Source organism: Colobus angolensis, unplaced genomic scaffold, assembly GCF_000951035.1.
Source record: "Colobus angolensis palliatus isolate OR3802 unplaced genomic scaffold, Cang.pa_1.0 Scaffold266, whole genome shotgun sequence".
NCBI classification, from domain to species: Eukaryota; Metazoa; Chordata; class Mammalia; order Primates; family Cercopithecidae; genus Colobus; species Colobus angolensis.
The window spans coordinates 3,797,394-3,816,385 of NW_012115888.1; positions in this window are offsets into that span (position 1 = coordinate 3,797,394).

The window sequence follows — 18,992 nt, forward strand, 5'->3', positions numbered from 1 at the left end:
CATTGCACAAGTATACATATGTAACAAACCTGCACGTTATGCACATGTACCCTAGAACTTAAAGTATAATAAAAAAATAAAAAATAAAAAAAAAAGAAACGGCATGGGTGTTGGACAAGTAGGAAATGCACAGCATGGAGGACTCACATCTGGTAATAGCTGCCTTGACCTTGTCTGTGCTGGTCACATTATCTTTGACTTCTTCTACCTCTAAAATTCTGCAAAACTATCATAAAACTCATGATTTCTTAGAACTTAGAACTGTCTTTCTTGAAAGAGACTAAGCAGAAATTCTGGCCTTTTATATTTGAAGTATATAGGTATGGCACTGAAACTGTAGTGCTTTATAAACTCATAACAAATGGGTTATGATTTAATAAATCTCACTTTTTTAAATGGAACATGAGAAATCTAAGCAATTGCCCCAAACTGCATAACTGTTAACCTTGATTTATTGGTAACAAAAGCAATTACGTATTCTTGGTAATATAAGCATGATCTAGACACAGTATTAATATTTATTAAAACATTTTTCTCTGTACAGAAAAAACAAGTGAACTATTTTTTTCTAGCAAACCAAAATTTCCAGCAATTTTGAGCAAATAATATTGTTACAAACAACTATGGGTTTATCATTCAGACTTTTTATCTTTTTCAAACTCCATCATCTTTGATTAAATGGTTGTGAACTGATCTTCTAGGAATAGACTCAGCCCTACCCGGTTGTCTTAGTTCTTCATCTTTGTTTACTATATTTAGGTAGTAGAATTTGTGTTTCAATATGCTGGAAAGTTCCTGTCCTTGGAACTAATATGATAACATGTTTCAATATTTCATTTTCTTTATATATCTGTATCATTTACATTAATTTTCCTCTATCATCTCACCCTCCTTCAACCATTTCACTGAGTCCTACTTGGGAGGAGAGTCAATACCTTTCACAGTTTATGGTGTTAGTAGGCATTGCATTATTTTTTTCTGTCTTATATTTTTATACTTACAATTACTGAGACTATCATTTTAGAATTTGCTACTCATCAGATCCATGTGATTGAAAGCAATGCTCATGCATCTGGTAGTTTGAAGGGTACTAGTTTCATCAGTGCTTATGGTGCATAAATATGCCTTGGATTCAGCAAAGACGTTCCCTTCTCAATTACAATTAATACTGCACAAGCTCTGTTGCCAATTTTTCTCAACTCATTTTTCCCTTCAAATTTATTTTTAATCTTGTTTCTTTCCTACAAATTATGAGGTAAAGTGGATTGCTGTGGCAATATTCAGTACCAATAAATCAAGGGTTCCCATAAAACTGTACAATTTCTTGCTGATGGCACTTGAAGAGGAAAGTTATTAAATCATTACTCATTTAATACAAATTTCCAGGATGCTGAAATACTTCTCACTATGCACTTTGCTTACTATGTAGTGTAGACATTTAGATGTTGTGTAGAAAACTTGGACAAGATCTTAACAACTTTTAGGGTTGAATAATTGGTCTGCTGTTGCTAATGACAAAATAGATGAGGAGATAATGTTCAAGGATGTCTGCTTTCCTTAACTGCAACGTGCAAGGTCTTATGCCATACTACAAGGGAAAAAAGGGCTGGAGTCAGGGAGTGCAGGTACAACACCCTTGTTTGGATATCCCACATAGTGGGACTCTCATTCAGCTCTGCATTCTCACAGGTTGGTGCTACGCACATCACACTGAAGGTGCTCATTGTTTAATGAGATGAATTAATTCACAGTCATTAGAAATGACAGCTGCGACACAAACCCATATAAAGAAAGATGGTCATATTTCCAGGCACATGCGCTGATCATTTGCTTTTCTTGGTGTGGCTGCAGTGGGGTTGCAATGGACTATGCAGCTGAAACAAAGATTCCTCTTCAAGGGGCTGGACTTTGTCCCTGAGAAAGAGCACCTGAGGTTGTGATAATCTTGGATCTTGAGTCTTCCAAGTTTTACTCATAGTTCACAATTAGGGGACCACAGTTGACAAAAAGTCCTGGCTCAGGGCTATATTTTTAACAAAAGTCTCCTCTATTATAAACTCCAGGGGGTATACCTGCCTCTGAGTGGACAGAAATAAAACCTCTTAGAAGCTGACCTTTAGTCTTTAGTCTTCTACAATGCTGTTTAGTGAACTGCTGCCCATTGCACTGAATGGAGACTTGCTGAACAGTATGTGTTAAGTGAAGTCTGAGGAAGCTGTATTTTTTCTCACTGTTGTGTACGTATTATAAAGACCTTTACAACAATAACATCAACTACAATGGCTTGAACACCAGGTGATACAGTTTTATTTATACAACCACCCACAAGGGTAGGACCAACCTCTTGGAAGGCAAAGTATTGGTCCCATTTAGGGACTGGTACCTAAAACTCTACCAGTATAAATTCATCTCTTTGCCTTGAATATTCTCCTCTTTCTTTAATTCTCCTTCCCAAGTAGCAAAAATAAAGATAAATATGTGAAATCATTAACACCAAATCCATGGTCAATAGGTAAAGTTAGGGAGATGAGAAGCTTAAAGTGGTGGTGAGGGAATATGGAATGATTTAAATAAAAATTATTTTTTGCCTTGGATGGCAGAATCAGAGACATCTGTAAGCATAAATCTTACCAGTTCTCTTGTTCACAAGCAGAGTTTCTCAATCTTGTCCTTACCATTGGAAAACTCTCTATTGTAGGGCCTCTCACGTGCATTGTAGGATGCTGAGCAGCATCACTGCCCTTTACCTACCAGATCGTACCTGCATCCCTAATCTAGTTATGACAACCAAAAATGTTCCCGGACATTGCCAAATGCCCCCTGGGCGGCAAAATCACCCTCAGTTGAGAACCACAATCTTTGCTGTGTTAAGGGCAGAAGTCCATATAATTGATTTCTCCCGTAGATGGAGCTCTTGTTCAACAAAGTGCTTTTTTAAAAGGGTAAAGGCGAGTTTAAACAAAGGGAATAACAGTTCATCAGCCACTTAATCAACTGTAAATTACCCCTAGGTTTTGCCCCCTTCTGAATCAGCAGGAAATTGACAGAACTGGGGAGCTCTGGTTTGTAATGGCTGCCTTGTCCCCTCTATGAGCCGTTGGAAAACCTGATTTTGAAGATGGAAGCTGCTGCTATCTAAGCCTGCTCTCATCCAGAGGGGCTCCCAGGAGGGGCTGGGTGGACGCCAAAGTTCACAGAGCATTGCCCAAAGCAGCAAGTCACTCATATGCTTTCAATATTGCCAGACTGTTTCTCTTACTCTGTAAGTTTTGTCTTTAAATTGTTTTTATTGTTTCATGTGGTCTGTGGTACACACCTCATTTCTTTCCCTTTGCAGCCATAGTATTTCTAGCAGTTAGCTCATTTAACAGAACTTCCCTGTATTTTTAGGGCAAGGAGTCAACATTAAGTTAAGTGGTGAAGGTGAAAGGTTTGAATAGACCTGAGATAAGGGATAACTAACTACTTCCAATAAAGTGTGCCATTTCCCAAAGACATAAGGAATGTTCTTTGAGCACCCAAAGCAATGCTTAAAAATCTCTTTGAGATTTTGTTGAGATTACATGGGACTGGTTATGCATTAGACAAGTCGAAATTCTCACGAACTGGCTCGGGGGCAGATTATGCTACTGAGAAGCAACAGTGATACTTCTTCCAAGCTGAAACACAGCGTAATCCTCATGCTTTCCCCTTTCTACCTGTTAAGTGAATGAGTTGACAGGTACCCAACAGAGTGAACACTCAGGCTGACATTCTCTTAATTTGTCACTAACAGCAGAGTATTCAGTGTCAAAACTGAGATTCATTGTAACCAGAAACTGCCGGCCTAGCCCGTTTATGACCAGTAAACTCTTTTTAACAAATTCCATAAGGAGTTGTGTTGCTCAGACACACGCAACAGAAGCCAGAGGTTCAGGTCCGTAGGAAACTTTTTTTAAGATTAATTAATTCAACAAGTCCTTTCTGAGGGTCTACCATGTGTAGATGCGAACTTTGTCCCATCTTAGGCAATTATGTCACTCCCAGACATGAGCACTACGCATAGGCCCACCTGGGGGCACATCAACCCATGTACAGGACACCATCTGCTTTTCAACACTCCAGAGTCTCCTCAGAACCTTGCTGGGGATCTTTTTTTCCTCTCTTCACAGCAGCAGGAGCTCCATGTGACAGAATGCTCTACCTTTAATGGGGTGTGAAGATTTCAAGAAAGCAAACCTAGTGGACTGCTCCGATTTATGCTGTCCTCTAAGGCCAGTAGCAGATGGAAGTGGGAGTTTTGCAAAGTAAAGAACCTGATTTAAGTCCAGGGTGCTACCTGAATTTCTACTTTTACAAATCTCCTTGGGTGTTTCTTGGATGTGCAACTGGCCTGGAACCACTGCTGTGATACAGAGATTCTCAATCCAGGCTCTACATTGTAGTCACCAGGGGGAGCTTAAAAAATATTGCTGCCTGGGCCTCATCCCTAAAGATTCTCATTTCATTAGTCTGGGTGGAGTTTTCTCCATGGAAAAGTAGTAAATTTTACATCAGTAATTCTCAATCCTAGCTACACATTAATGTCACCTGGGGACAATATAAGTATCCTGATGCCTGAATCTCCTCTCAAACCAATTAAAAATAAATCTCTGGGCTTGAGCAATAGCATCGTAGCATTTTTAAAGTTCCTCAATGTATGTACATAGGCTAATTTTGGCCTATTGATGAAAATTATAGGATTTTCACATCAAAATAGTCTATACCAGCAATAAAAAATGCAGAAAGGGTCAGTAAAAATGTAAATACAGATTGGGGTGGTTCGTTGTGCACCATGAGTCAAGAACTGGGCGCTCTGCTGGAACTCACGAGGAGTGTGTGTATGTGTGCGTGTGTTTATGAAAACTGGCAGGACAGGTTTTGTACAGCTGCAAGTAGGGGTAGGATGCTCATGATTAAGAAACAGTAAATCTTACACCACAAACAACTCTTAACACCTCCTGTATGCCATGTGCTGTCAGGAAACATAAGATGAGTAAGATTTAATCCTTTTGCATGATTCAGAAGCTTGCAATCTCAGAGGAAAATATCCTTTTGACAGACCTAGTAGAGAGGGAGGAGAGATAGAGAGAGCAAAGTCCTATATTTGAGCTCGTGTCCCCAAACTATGTCACTTGTGTGACCTTGGAGGAAGTTTGATATCTTTCTGAGCCCCTGCTGGTCACCTGCTGATGATCTCATTTAGACTGGTGACGCTGATTTTCTGTATCCTCCTTTTTTTTTTCTATAATTCTTCTTCCTCGGAGCAGCTTCATACTGCTTCTACATCATACACCTGTGTTCATTCATGTCCCCTGCTACAGGCATATTCCCGAACCCACCTTCCACTGCTCCCAAATGACTCACTCTGACTTATATTTCTTCTTCCCAGAGGACGCTGTTGTCTGAAGTTCTCAGTGACATTGATGAGTCATGAAATTCTCTAGAGGTGAGGTGCTAGTTAATAATAACAGGATACTTTGTTTCCCTTTCAAGGATGTACAGTTGGAATCAAAATATCCAGAAAGCGTATTTCCTGGTGGGAATTGGTGAGATGTTTTGGAAAATGTGAGCTACTTGATCTGCTTGGAATCTGCCTCTATAAGGGACCATTCAACAAGCATGTCCTCTAGTTCCCTAACTCCAGAAAACTGAGGTCCTGCAGTAAGAAAAGAATTAGTCTTCTTCACTCTGCTGGGATTTGTTAATGTAGGAAGTTTAGTAAGGTTAAAGGGCCAGAATTTTATAACTTTGTGAATAGTAACTAATTTCAAATAACTATATTTTTAATTGAACAGAATCCAAGGTGTCACGTGAAGGTAACATTTTTAGAAATAGATAGCAATATTATATCTTTCTAAGGAGAGGGAAAATATTACTTGACTCAGTTTGCACATAAAACCAAGGAGTTAGGGAATGAGGGAAATGTTAGTATCATAAAATTGACTATGGAGGAGAATTTATACTTTGAAAATAGCAAACACTACAGTTAGGACTTTTTAAACAGATAGTTGTCAAATATTTACCAACACAACAATGCTGCAGGAACTACCCTTTGGGGTTCCAAAGGCAACTGCCTACATTACATTTTTTGTGTTCATAAAATGCTAGTTCCATAGGACACAAATAGACAACTCAACAAAATCAGTAAAACAATATGTGAACAAAACTAGAAGAGATAGAAATTATGTAAAGGAAGCAAACAAATCTAGAGTTAAAAATACAGTAGATACAATGAAAATGCAATAGAGAACTTCTAAGACAGGTGCGATTAAGCAGAATAAAGAACCTGTGACCTCAAAGACAGGTCATTTGAAAGTATCTAGTCAGTGGAGGAAAAACAAGAAAAGAGTGAAGAAAACCTATAGGATTTATAGTACACCATTAAGTGATGGAGCATGATTGAAGTCCCAGAGGAGAAACAGAGAGAGAAAGAGGCAGAAAGCTTATTTAAAGAAAAAGTGGCTGAAAACTTTTAAAATCTTAGGTGGAAAATGGACATCTAGATTCATGAAGTTGAAAGAACTCTGAAACAGATCGATCCAAAGAAGACTACACCAAGTCATATTATAACCAAACTCTCAAAGTCAAAGAGAGAAGAGAATTTTGAAAGCATCAGGAAAAAAGCCACTCATCACATACAAGGGAAGCCTTCTGACACTATCAGTGGATTGCTCAGCAGAAACCTTGCAGGCCAGGAGAGAGTGGCATGATATATTCAAATTACTGAAAGAGAAAAAACTGCCAACAAAGAATACTATACCAAGCAAAATTGACCTTTCAAAATGAAGGTGAAATAAAGCTTTTGTCAGACAAACAAAAACTGAGGGAGTTCATCACCACTAGACCTGCCTTGCAAGAAATACTTAAGAGAGTTATTCAAATTGCAATGAAAACATGCTAAATAGCAATGTGAAAGCATATGGTAGCATAACTCTCACTGGTAATGGTAGATATGTAAACAAATACAGAATAATATAACACAGTAATAGAGGTATGTAAACTACTTTTAACTCTAATATAAAAGTTAGAAAATAAAGATTTATTAATAGATATACAATGTAAAAAGTAGCAAACTGGCTACAAGAACACAAAGTATGTGTTGGGGTGAGGGGTGCAAAAGTATGGAGTTTTTGTACATAAATGAAGTTAAGTTGTTATGAACTTAAAATAGGTGGTTATAACTACAAGATACTTTATGCAAGCCTTGAGCTAGCCACACACACAAAAAAATCTGTAATAGACACACACTGGAAAAAGAAAAAGGAATCAAAGCAAAGCACTCCAAAATATCAAATTAAAAAGAAAGCAAAGCAAAAGAGGAAAAGAAGGCCAAAGCAATGGCAAATCAGACAGAAAACAATTAACAAAATGGCCGTAGTAAGTCTCCACCTATCAATTATTGCTTTAAATGTAAATGGCTTAAAATCTCTAACCAAAAGACAGCATGGCTGAATGAAAAAAAAAAAAACACAAGATCTAGTGACATGCTGAATTAAAGTGATTCACTTTATGTTTAAAGTTATACATAGGCTGAAAGGAAAGGGATGGAAAAAGATATTTCATGCAAATGGTAACCAAAAGAAAGCAGAGGTGGTTATACTTATATTAGACAAACTAGACTTTAAATCAAACAGCATCTGTTGAGACAAGGAAGGTCACTCTGCAATAATAAAATGGTCAATTTAACAGAAAGATGTAAAAATTATAAATATATGCACACCCAGCACCACAAGATCAAAATATATAAAGCAAATACTAATATATCTGAAGGGAGAAACTGACAGTGATACAATAATGGTAGGGGACATTAATATGCCATTTATAGTAATGGATAGAAGAACATCCAGACAGAAAATGAAAAAAGAAATAGCTGACTTCAACAACACTATCAAATGGACCTAATGAAGACATACAGAACCTTCCACAGAGAGCATAAGATAACATATTCTTCTCAAGCACACACAGAACATTCTCTAGGATGGATCACATGTTAGGTCTTAACTGATTTGTGAAGTTTTGACCACGATGGACTGAAACTAAAAATGATAAAAAGAAACAGAATTCATAAATATGTGTAAGCAAAATAAAACATTCCTGAACAACCATTGGGTCTTCATGCTCATGTGTTTGGTGTAGTATTATTCACAATAACCAAGATCTAGAAACAATCAAAATGACCAGTGATGGATGAATGGATAAAGTAACACACACACATACACACACAAATGGAATCTGATTCGGCTTTAAAAAAGGAAACCCTGCCATTTACAACAACATGGATAAACCTGAAGGACATTATGCTAAGTGAAATAGCCAGATGCAGAAAGAAAAATACTGCATTATCTCATCTATACGTGGAATGTAACCTAGTCAAACTCGCAGAAGCATAGAGTAGAATGGTGGTTAACAGGCTGAGGGTAGGGGGAAAATAGGGCAGTGTTCAAGGTGCAGAAAGCTTCAACTATTCAAGAAGAATAAATTCTGGAGACCTCAAGTATAGCAATGTGAATATAGTTAACAATACTGTACTGTATACTTGAAATATACTGTGAGAATAGATCTTAAGCATGATACCCACTGAAAAGAAAATAAAAAGATAACTATGTGAGGTGATGAATTTGCTAATTAGTTTGTGGAGATTATTTCAGAATGTATATGTAAATCAAAACATTAAGTTGTACATCTTAAGTATATGCAATTCTAATTTTTCAATTAAAACTCAGTAAAGATGGGGGGAAGGGGGATAAGGGCATCTGGCTAAATTCCAGTTAAAATAAGCGTAATTTACCAAAAGGTACCTGAGGTCATCAGGACATTCAACTCTCATACCAATTATAAATACATCGCTAGGAAAGTGATCCTTTAAATGAGGCCTAAGGAGCGGCTTATCACTCTCCTTTTTCAACGAAACTAGTTTTTTGCCTCAGAAATCCAAACACGAGGATTCACGATACTAGGAGTGTCTGAGATGCTGAGGCAAACATTGGTAAATAATAAAAAAGTTTCTTTCCTTCCTTCCTTTCTCCTTTTTTGCAGTATGTGCATTTTTAAGAGGGATGTGATGTCAGAACTTGTTCTAGAAAGTCAGGAAAAGGTAGAAGAAAAAAATTGAACTAGAAATGCAGTGGGATGAGCCACAAAGAGGAAGCAAAATAAGCAAAGAATATTCTTAAAAAACTGTTAGAAACATTAATGTAATATCCAAAGAAGAAATACTTCCAATGAGGAAATTAATTAAAGCCCATAGATCCTTTGGTAATTTTTAAGTTGCCAATTGTCTTCCTAAAATCGATAAGGTATAATACACATTTTGATGCTTTGTTCAAGAAGTTGTGATCCTTCAGTGCCCAAATATTTAGGAGACAATATGCAGTTGGAGCTAATTTCAGGAACAGGCACTGACAAGATCTCTTGATGGGCAACAAGACACCCTTGCTACCCTACCGAGTCTTCTGTCATTTCCATTCTCATCTGCTTCAAGCAGCCTTCTAAGGGGAGAATATTAACAATTAAGTCAAAGGAAGGCCAAAGCAGGCAAAACATGAACAAATCTTGACTTATGAACATTATTTTAGCCCAATGTTATTTGTAATAAAGGAAAATATTAGAAAATACGACAAATAAGATTTGGCATTATCATTGGCACTTGAACTATTCAAAAGATTCAGGGTCTTTTCTTTCCATCTGAAACAGTTACCATTTAATGATTATTTTAGTCTTGTTGGAGACATTAACATACAAAATGACAATATAAAAATAAATTTTATCTTTTTATTGGTCTACCTCTTGCAATCAGGCTTAATGTCATCTTAGATCTAAGCCAGCCAGGAGAGTAAGGGGCTAAAGGAAATGGCTACATGGCAGGAGGGAAGCATATTGTTAATTTCTCCCTTTGCTAAAGTTATTGGCCTTGGCCTTCCTTGCTCAAAGGACTTTGGGACAGTAACTCAGAAGTACCATGAAAAATAAATTTGGATTCTGTCCAGTTCCTAAATTCAGTCTTGTTTGGTGGACTCTCTCCCCTCAGCTGATGCATAAAATGCTTCACCAATGTTCCCAAAAGTCACCATGTATCAAAACTCAACAAATGTGTCCAAGTATGATGCTCCAGTGGTTGTATAAATTAAAGTTCAGTCAGGATTCCAGATAAATTAAAAAATACTAAGATTTCCTTTTTTGTAAGTCTGTGGCTCTGTACAATTGGATCTCCATGAGCAACTTGTTATACTAGTCTCATGACATTTTGAAAAACTTCATGTATGCCCAAGGAGACAGACTACCAAATCACAGATTCCTCAATTTGCTTTTCCAAAAAAGCCTTAGTGGTTCTTTGAACCAAGAGATTATTTAATCTCCAACATTTTAAGTCATGGAAAAAGTTGAATTTTAAAATTAAGTTAGAGTAAGCGTTGAATAATATATAATTTCAAGGTTCCAAATTACTGGTGATTTTAAGATAATTCTGTATATAAATACAAGCTCAAAACATTAATGCAATAGCAACTATTTGCTTTGTCTGAAGACATGTTAAAAATTGAAAAAGTAGTGGGTAATAGTTTTAAAATCATTCAATAACTGTAAAAAAGATAATAAAAATCATTCTTCATTCTACTACTTAGAGATTACCACTAAAGTCTTTATTTAGACATGTTGTATCAGTCAGTTGTTACTGTAACAATGTTGTGTAACAAAAGCCATAAAATTTCAGTGCATTATGAAAATAAATATTTATTTTTATCACTCACGAGTGTACAGGTTGATGATTTGGCTGGAATTGGCTTGCTGGGCTCAGCAACTTCACCTGACCGGGCTCTAGGCCATAGGTAGGTTTGGATGTAAACCACATGCCTCATTCTGTGAATACCTGAAGCCTATTTCTAGCTTGGTGATGGCAGAAGCAAAGAAAGCAAGCCTAAACCATGCAAACTCATTGATAGTGTCTGCTCACATCACATCTACTAGTGGTTCATTAAACTAAAGCTACTTACATGATCTATCAGAGTCCATGGGGCAGAGAGTATACTTCTCTCATGAAGAGGGGACCATAGCAAGGTGAGGGGTAAATTATATAGGGTAAAATATATAATTGTGAATAAATTATATAATTTTATTTGTACCTACATATGTATACATATATAGTACATAGAATGTGTATGTATATACAGAGAAATGTATATAAACATGTAAACATGTGTATATATGTGTATGTGTGTATATAAGTATGTATATATTCTGTATATACATGCTCACTAATCGCATCTATTTCCTTTGGCAGTTTGGAGATTTAGATAGATTAATACATGTAAAATTTTTTAAAATTAACTTGCAGTAAACACTCAGTAAATGTTCAGAATTGTTATGAACTAAACGTTTGTGTCCCCCCAAAATTTATATGTTGAAACTATAACCCCCAATGTGATGGTATTTGGACCTGGGTTCTCGGGGACGCAATTAGGTTTAGATAAAGTCATAAGGTAGGGCCCCATGATGAGATTATTGTCCTTATTAGGAAAGGAAGGCAGAGCTCACTCACTTGACATCTGCCATGTGAGCACACAGTGAGAAGGTGGCTGTCTACAAGCCAGGGAGAGAGCCCTCAACAGAAACCGAATCTGAAAGCACTTTCATTTTGGCCTTTCCACTCTCTAGGATTATAGGAAGTAAATGTCTGTTGTTTAAGCCACCCAGTCTATGGTATTTTATTATAACAGCACAGCTAAGACCATATTATCACATATTTAAGGAAATAGAGTCCCATTCAGCCCATTTATATGAGCAATTATTATATTTCACAAATCATTAAGATTTACCATTTTAATGTTATATTTTATTGTACAGATATGTCAACTCATTTAACATTTTCTACTGTTTGCACATTGACATTGTTACCTTTTTTCTTGCTAATACAAATAATGCTGTGATGACCACCCTCAGGTTCCCATGTGTAAATCTTTGAACATCCAGTGATCCATTCCTAAAAGAGGATTCCTAACTCAAACACTACAGACATTTTAAAACTCTCATCAAAGTGATCTTCTGCCCAAGGAGACTAGCCCAGTACCTTTCAACTTCAAGTCTGTGAACAGCATAACTGTCTGGGCCGCCTGTTCTCAGCTGTACTTTTACATGGTCAAGATTAATCAGATTTACATTTTGTTTTGTTTTCATTAGTAAGCATTTCATGATTGATTCACCATTGTTCCTAAAAATTGAAAATCAATATTTATATTACTTGACTACATTTAATATTATTTACAAAATCATCAAATAGTAGTAGTATAGTTGTTTTAGTTTTAGTTTTTAAGAGCCATAGTCTTGCTGTGTTGCCAAGGATGGATTAAAATCTCTGGCTTCAAACAATTCTCTCACCTCAGTTTCCTGAGTAGCTGGGACTCAGTATCATGTCACCGCACCTGACCTTAGTTTTGTAGTTTTAAAGCCACAATCTATTGGCCAATGAAAGAAGAATGCCAAAACAAATTCTGATTTTTATTCTTCACAATTGATCAAAATAATGTAATGTTTTTATGTAACACTTTATATTTTGTTCATTCCTTTCTTGTACACATTTTGGTGGGTTTTTAAAAAATTATTTCTCTGGCATTCTGGTTGTCATTTTTTTGTATGTGAGGTGCAAGATATATGCAATCCCCAGCATAATGCAAATAATGTTCTAACTTTCCATTACATTTTCTGTTACATAAAATATCACTTAGAATCCACTATATTTGTTTTGAAAATCCACTGACCTTCTATTCTAGTTTTTACTTGTTATCTCATAGCTGTGCTACAACGATTTTGTAACTCTCTTCCATCCAAGAGTTTCTAATTACCTTTCATTTCTGTGCTTCAATCAGGACTGATGGCTCTGCAGCAGAATGAGAGAACAATCAACATAAAACTGTTTTTCACTACTCTTCTGGATTTGTTGAATATTTTTTGAATTGCTTTTTTTTGTTTGTTTGTTTATACCGTTTTGCTGAAGTATATTCTGATGCGACTTCTAAGGAAGGTTATACGAAATACAAACTTTCTAAATCCATGTATTTCTGCAAATGTTTTATTAGACATTCTAGCTAAAATTTCTAGTTTAAAATTTTTCTTCAATTTTATTTTTATATTTGTCTGTATTACTTGGTGTTTTTTTCCTCCCCCCACCCCCGCCCCAGGACCTTTTAAGATGATCTCTTGTTTTCTTGTTGTACAAAATATGGAGCTGTGATTAACTGTGCCAACACTTGGGACACTTTTCCAAATATAAGACACTTGCATCCCTTTATCTTTTGGAAATTGTTTTTATTGTTTTTTGAGGGTCCCTCCTTTCTATTTCCTCTCTCCAACCCTTTCCCCCTTTCTTCCCTCTTTATTCATTTCTTTTCTATTAGTTGGATCTTGAATGTTATATCAGATGGCATTATTTTAAGATAATATCTGATTATTCTAGATACCATTATTTCTGCTTCCAGACAAACAGAAATATGACTGAAGTGGCTCATTCAACAAAATACAGTCTTGAATTTTCATGTAATTAGAAATCTATAGGGGAGAAGTCTTGGTCTGGTGTGGCGATTACATGATGTCATAAAAATCCAGGGTCAGTTCCTCTTCTGGAGTCATCATCTTTAGCATGTAGCTTTCACTCTCAGATCCCAATCTGGTTATTCTTTCTCCATCTATGCTTCCTGTGGACCAGTCAGAGAGTGGAGGGAAGGGTGAAGGGGATAAGGAGAAACCATCAGAGGTCCCTAAATATTAATAAGAAGGAAGCAGAAAGTTGATGTTGAGTAGGCAGCCACCCATTTTTGCTGGAGACCTTCTGATTTCATATCTATGTCTCTTATCGCATCTTCCATAATCATGGTCTCAGGTTTTTATTGTTGTTGTTCTTATAGATTCCCTTAAATGTATTTTCCAACTCTTCATTTGAACCTTTTAGAATCTGAGCAACCTTGATTTTGTGAAAGTTCACCAATTCTTGCTTTATGAATGCAAAAAATCTTTTTGTGTTTTTCGGAGGGACTAATCGGGGGGTTGAAGTGTCCTTAAGTTACTGGAATTATCTCTCTTTGCTATGGGATAGAGGTTTGTATCTTGAGCTTTCTGTTTCCCATTTCAGATTTTGTCCAGTGTCTAGTTATTTCGGTTGTTCCTTAGTACAAACTGTGGTTGAGAGCTCTGCACAAAGCTGAGGTGTTTCGATCAGCCTGCTATTCTAAATATAGAATAATATTTCTGTAATCCAGGCTTCACTCCTCCAACCTATGCACGCAACACATCCATACTTACATACACACACCTGGAGTTTACTCTCTTTTCCTGTATTTGGTGTTCACTTCTGTCCAGGGCTAGATATAAGAAGAATTGGGAAGTGAATGAAAAATAGATTAGGAAACCTAATACTAATAGATTTGAGAAATGCTGTATAGTATTTGATTTCACTTTCTAAGTATAGGCTCCTATCCTTCTTCATCTTTATGATCTTTGTTGATCAGACTCTCTCTGAGCTAAATTAGAGGTAATTCAACTAAGGAAATCAATAGCAAAATAAAACAAAAATAACAGTTTGCATCCCCCAGTGAAGGTATTTAGGATGACAGCCAGATTTTGAAAGTGCTCAAGTCCCACTTGAAATTAATTTTTTAAATAAATTATGGGGCAGCTAACTCAGGGAGCACCTCTTGTCTGTCTAATCTGTACCATATTAGCAATCAATATATATATTTTTTCTGAAAACGTAGTGGAGATGGAGAAGGAAATGTAGCATAATTTGATTAACTCTTTTTTTGCAAGTAAAAATTGTGCTCTTCTATGAAAAAGAATGATCAAATTTTGAAATTACTCCTATTTTAACTGGCCATCTATATATTGTATTACCTTGCACCATGATTATGAACAAGAAGGTAAAAACTGAGTTGATTTACAATGTTGAAAAATAAAATCTTTGTGTGCTGTGTGCTGTTAGTTTTTTTTTGTCTATTTCAAAGCATCACACGAAAATACATTCTGACAGCATCATTCTGAATGGACTTCTAAGATTTTTACCAGAGAAAAGAAAACATTTCCTACCAAGAGCCAGTAATCTCACACATGCTATATCAATTTAAGACTTACATGGAAGAACAATCACCATAATGCAGCTTTAGCTTTTTATTTTGGAAGACAGAAACTTTTTAAAAGCTTCAATAGAGAAGCTCTGGGACTTGATAGCAATATCAGTTACTTAAAAATATACTTCAGTTCTATACCGTATATGATCATAATTCCGAAGTATGAGTAAAAGTAGAGGAGGAGAGAAAGAGAGAGACAGATGGAAAGAAAAAGAGAGAGAACAACAGATTTGGAGGCCAGAGAGAAACAGAGAGGAGTTCAATAGATTATGAAGTGTGAAAATATTTTCGTTACATGATGCTGTCTCCTTGGGTTGTTATGCATTACCAGCACCATCTGAGTTATTAACTTATTACCATCTATTCACACATCCTTAATTATTCTTTATTCTTAAACGCAGTGAATAGTCACAGTAGCCCACCATAGGGGCTTCATTTTTAGACATTACAGTAACTAGGGGAATTTTGTTAAGGAGCCAGCACCCAAACCATTATTGTTATTATTATTATTATTTTTTAAAACAAACTACAGACTTACTCAGATTCATCAGTCTTCCCACCAGTGTTCTCTTTCTGGTCCATGACCCAATGTAGGATTCCACATCACAGTTAGTTTTTACATCTCCATGTCCTCTCCCACTCTGTGATGGTTCCTCAGTATCTCTTTGTGTTCCAGGACCTGACACTTTTGAAGAGCATTGGACAGCTATTTTGAAGAATGTGCTGCAATTTGGATCTGCCTAATTTTTTTTCCATGAATAAATGTTAATTGTGCATTGTTAGCCAAGAGTACCACAGAAATGATAAGCCCTTCTTAGTGTATCAAATCAGGAAGTGTGGGGTGTCAATATGTCTTATTACTGGTGATGTTAATCTTGATCACTTGGCTAAGATGGAATCTGCCAGGTGTTTCCATTTTTTTTTTTTTTTTTTTTTTTGAGACAGAGTCTCGCTCTGTCACCCAGGCTAGAGTGCTGTGGCCGGATCTCAGCTCACTGCAAGCTCCGCCTCCCGGGTTCACGCCATTCTCCTGCCTCAGCCTCCCGGGTAGCTGGGATTACAGGTGCCTGCCACCTCGCCCGGCTAGTTTTTTGTAGTTTTTAGTAGAGATGGGGTTTCACCATGTTAGCCAGGATGGTCTCGATCTCCTGACCTCGTGATCCGCCCGTCTCGGCCTCCCAAAGTGCTGGGATTACAGGCTTGAGCCACCGCGCCCGGTTCCATTTTTAAAATTACTGTTTTTCCTTTAGCAATTAATGGGTATCTTGAGGGTGATAATTTTGCACTAGGCAAATACAATCTTTCTTCTCAAAGTTTTACCTTTCACTTTTGGCTTTCATTGGTACATCTTGCCTGCAACAATTATTACTGTGGTATTCTACTGGTGAATTCATATTTCCATCTTCTTTCTACATTTATTCATTGTGAGAGCTGTTATCTCCCATTCATTCATTTATTTCTTTACATCATAGACTTATGGATGCTTATTCTATTCTCTTGGTGATAAATACTCTATCATTAACTTGCTCAAGCTTGGGACATTGGGAGCTCTTTCATGTTGGCTCCTGTGAGCTTTTGACATGCCCCCATTCTGTTTTGACCACTTCCTTACTTTCTAGCACCACAAGATGCTCTAGGCTTATCTTAAGTTTTCCCTGTCCTATCCTGGGATTCAACTAATTCTACAAGGAGGTCTGGTTTTTTCTATTGCAAAATGGCATTTAGAAACAAATACCTGGGCTGTAGGTTTGTTCATTATTATTGGGAAGTCACTGAGTCTAGACCCATCAGTTTGATTCATGCGTTCACCAACACCATGCTGTCTTGATTAATGTGGCTTTACATTAGGTCTTGAAATTAGGTAGTGTGAGGGTTCTATCTTTATTATTTTATCAAAATTGCTTTGGCTATTGAGGTTTCTTCACATTTAAATATGAGTTTTAGAATCAGCTTGTCATTATCCACAAAAAAACTTACTGAGATTTTTATTAAGTTTGCATTGAATGTGTACATAAATTAATTTGGAGTGAATTGACATTTTAACAAGACTGAGTCTTCCAGATCTTTAATATTTTACAACTCTGATTTCTATAAAATTCAAGCCAATACATGGAAACATATTTATAGAGGCTAATTCAAGAACTGGTCTCTATACAAAAAATAGGCCACAATGTTAGGCAACCAGGAGTTGGGTGACAAGCAGTTCACACGCCATTTTTAACTTGATTTTGTCTCTCCCAAGTCAACAATGAATTAAACTGAGGGGAAAAATACAAATATTTCCATATGGATGGTAGAATAGTAACAGAACTCATAACAGAATTTAGCTATTTACTTCTAATGCCCTTGATAGCATCTACACCAGATGTCCTGCAAAATCGGAAATATTGTCAAAACATTTTGCATTCACAGAACCAAAAAATTTTCCTTTTTGCTTTGTCAACATTGCAAACATCCCTCCTGCTTCTTTATTTTATTGCCCCCTCGCCCCAACTATGTATTTTTTGGAGAGAAAACAAAACATAGGATAAGACAGCAAATGAGTCAAATTATTTTTCCACCATGAATTCATCATTTGTTGGAACTACCTCAGATTTCATTTATTGCAGGGACCTCAGAATAATCATGCCTAGTACATCTATTGTGGTTTGGAAACTAAAGAAGACTTACATATGGTCTTTTAAAGCCTGTTTTGTTTTTGATATTTAAAAAATAATATGTTCATTGACATCTTCTTTCATCTTCATCTCCTTATTATACACAAGTTGGAAGGAGGCTCGGTGGGGAGAATGTAATGAGGCCTATGTGGTGGTTTAGAAATCAGCCATGTAAGTCAGGATGGCCCAGAGCAGGGGATAAATTGATTTCTTTCACGTCTAGAAACCCATGTTTCCAATGCCAGCCTTGTGGAAAACTTTCTGATGAAGTAAATTATGTTGTGGGGTGGTAGATAAGTTTTTGTGATTTCAGCTGCTGGTTACCCTGGGCTAGAACATAAAAGAGATAGAATTAGATTTAGAAGGAAAATGGCTTTCTGACAGTGAACTTTACTATTAGTTTATAAAGTTTTTTTCTCAATTTTTAAAACATTGTGGTAAAATACAATTAACATAAAATTTACCATCTTAAGCATTTTAAGTGTACAGATCAGTGGTATGAAATACATCCATATTGCTTATCCTATACCTTCATCCATCTCCAAAACTCTTTTCATCTTTCAAAACTGAAATTCTATATCCACAAAACAATAACTACTCATTCCTCTCTCCTCCCAGCCCAAGTAGCCATCATTCTATTTTCTGCCTCTGTAATTTTGAGTACTCTAAGCACGTCATGTAAGTGGAATTATATAGTATTTAGCTTTTTTCAACTGGCTGATTTCACTTTTCACTTATTTTACCCTTCAAAGTTCATCCATGTTATAGCTTGAGCATGGGTAGAAGGATTTTATTCTTTCAAAAGGCTAAATAATATTTCATTGTAGGTATATATCACATTTTACTGATTCACTCCACCATTGATGGACACTTGAATTGCTCCTACATTTTAGCTATTAAGAACAACACTGCTGGCGGAGCATGTTGGCTCAAGCCTGTACTCCCAGCAGTTTGGGAGGCCGAGATGGGCAGATCACCAGAGGTCAGGAGTTCGAGACCAGCCTGGCCAACATGGTGAAAACCAGTCTCTACTAAAAATACAAAACTTAGCCAGGTGTGGTGGTGAGTGCCTGTAATCCCAGCTACTCAGGAGGCTGAGGGAGGAGAATCACTGGAACCAGGGAGGCAGAGGTTGCAGTGAGCCAAGGTCACACAACTGCACTCCAGCCTGGGTGGCAGAGTAATACTCCATCTCAGAAAAAATTAA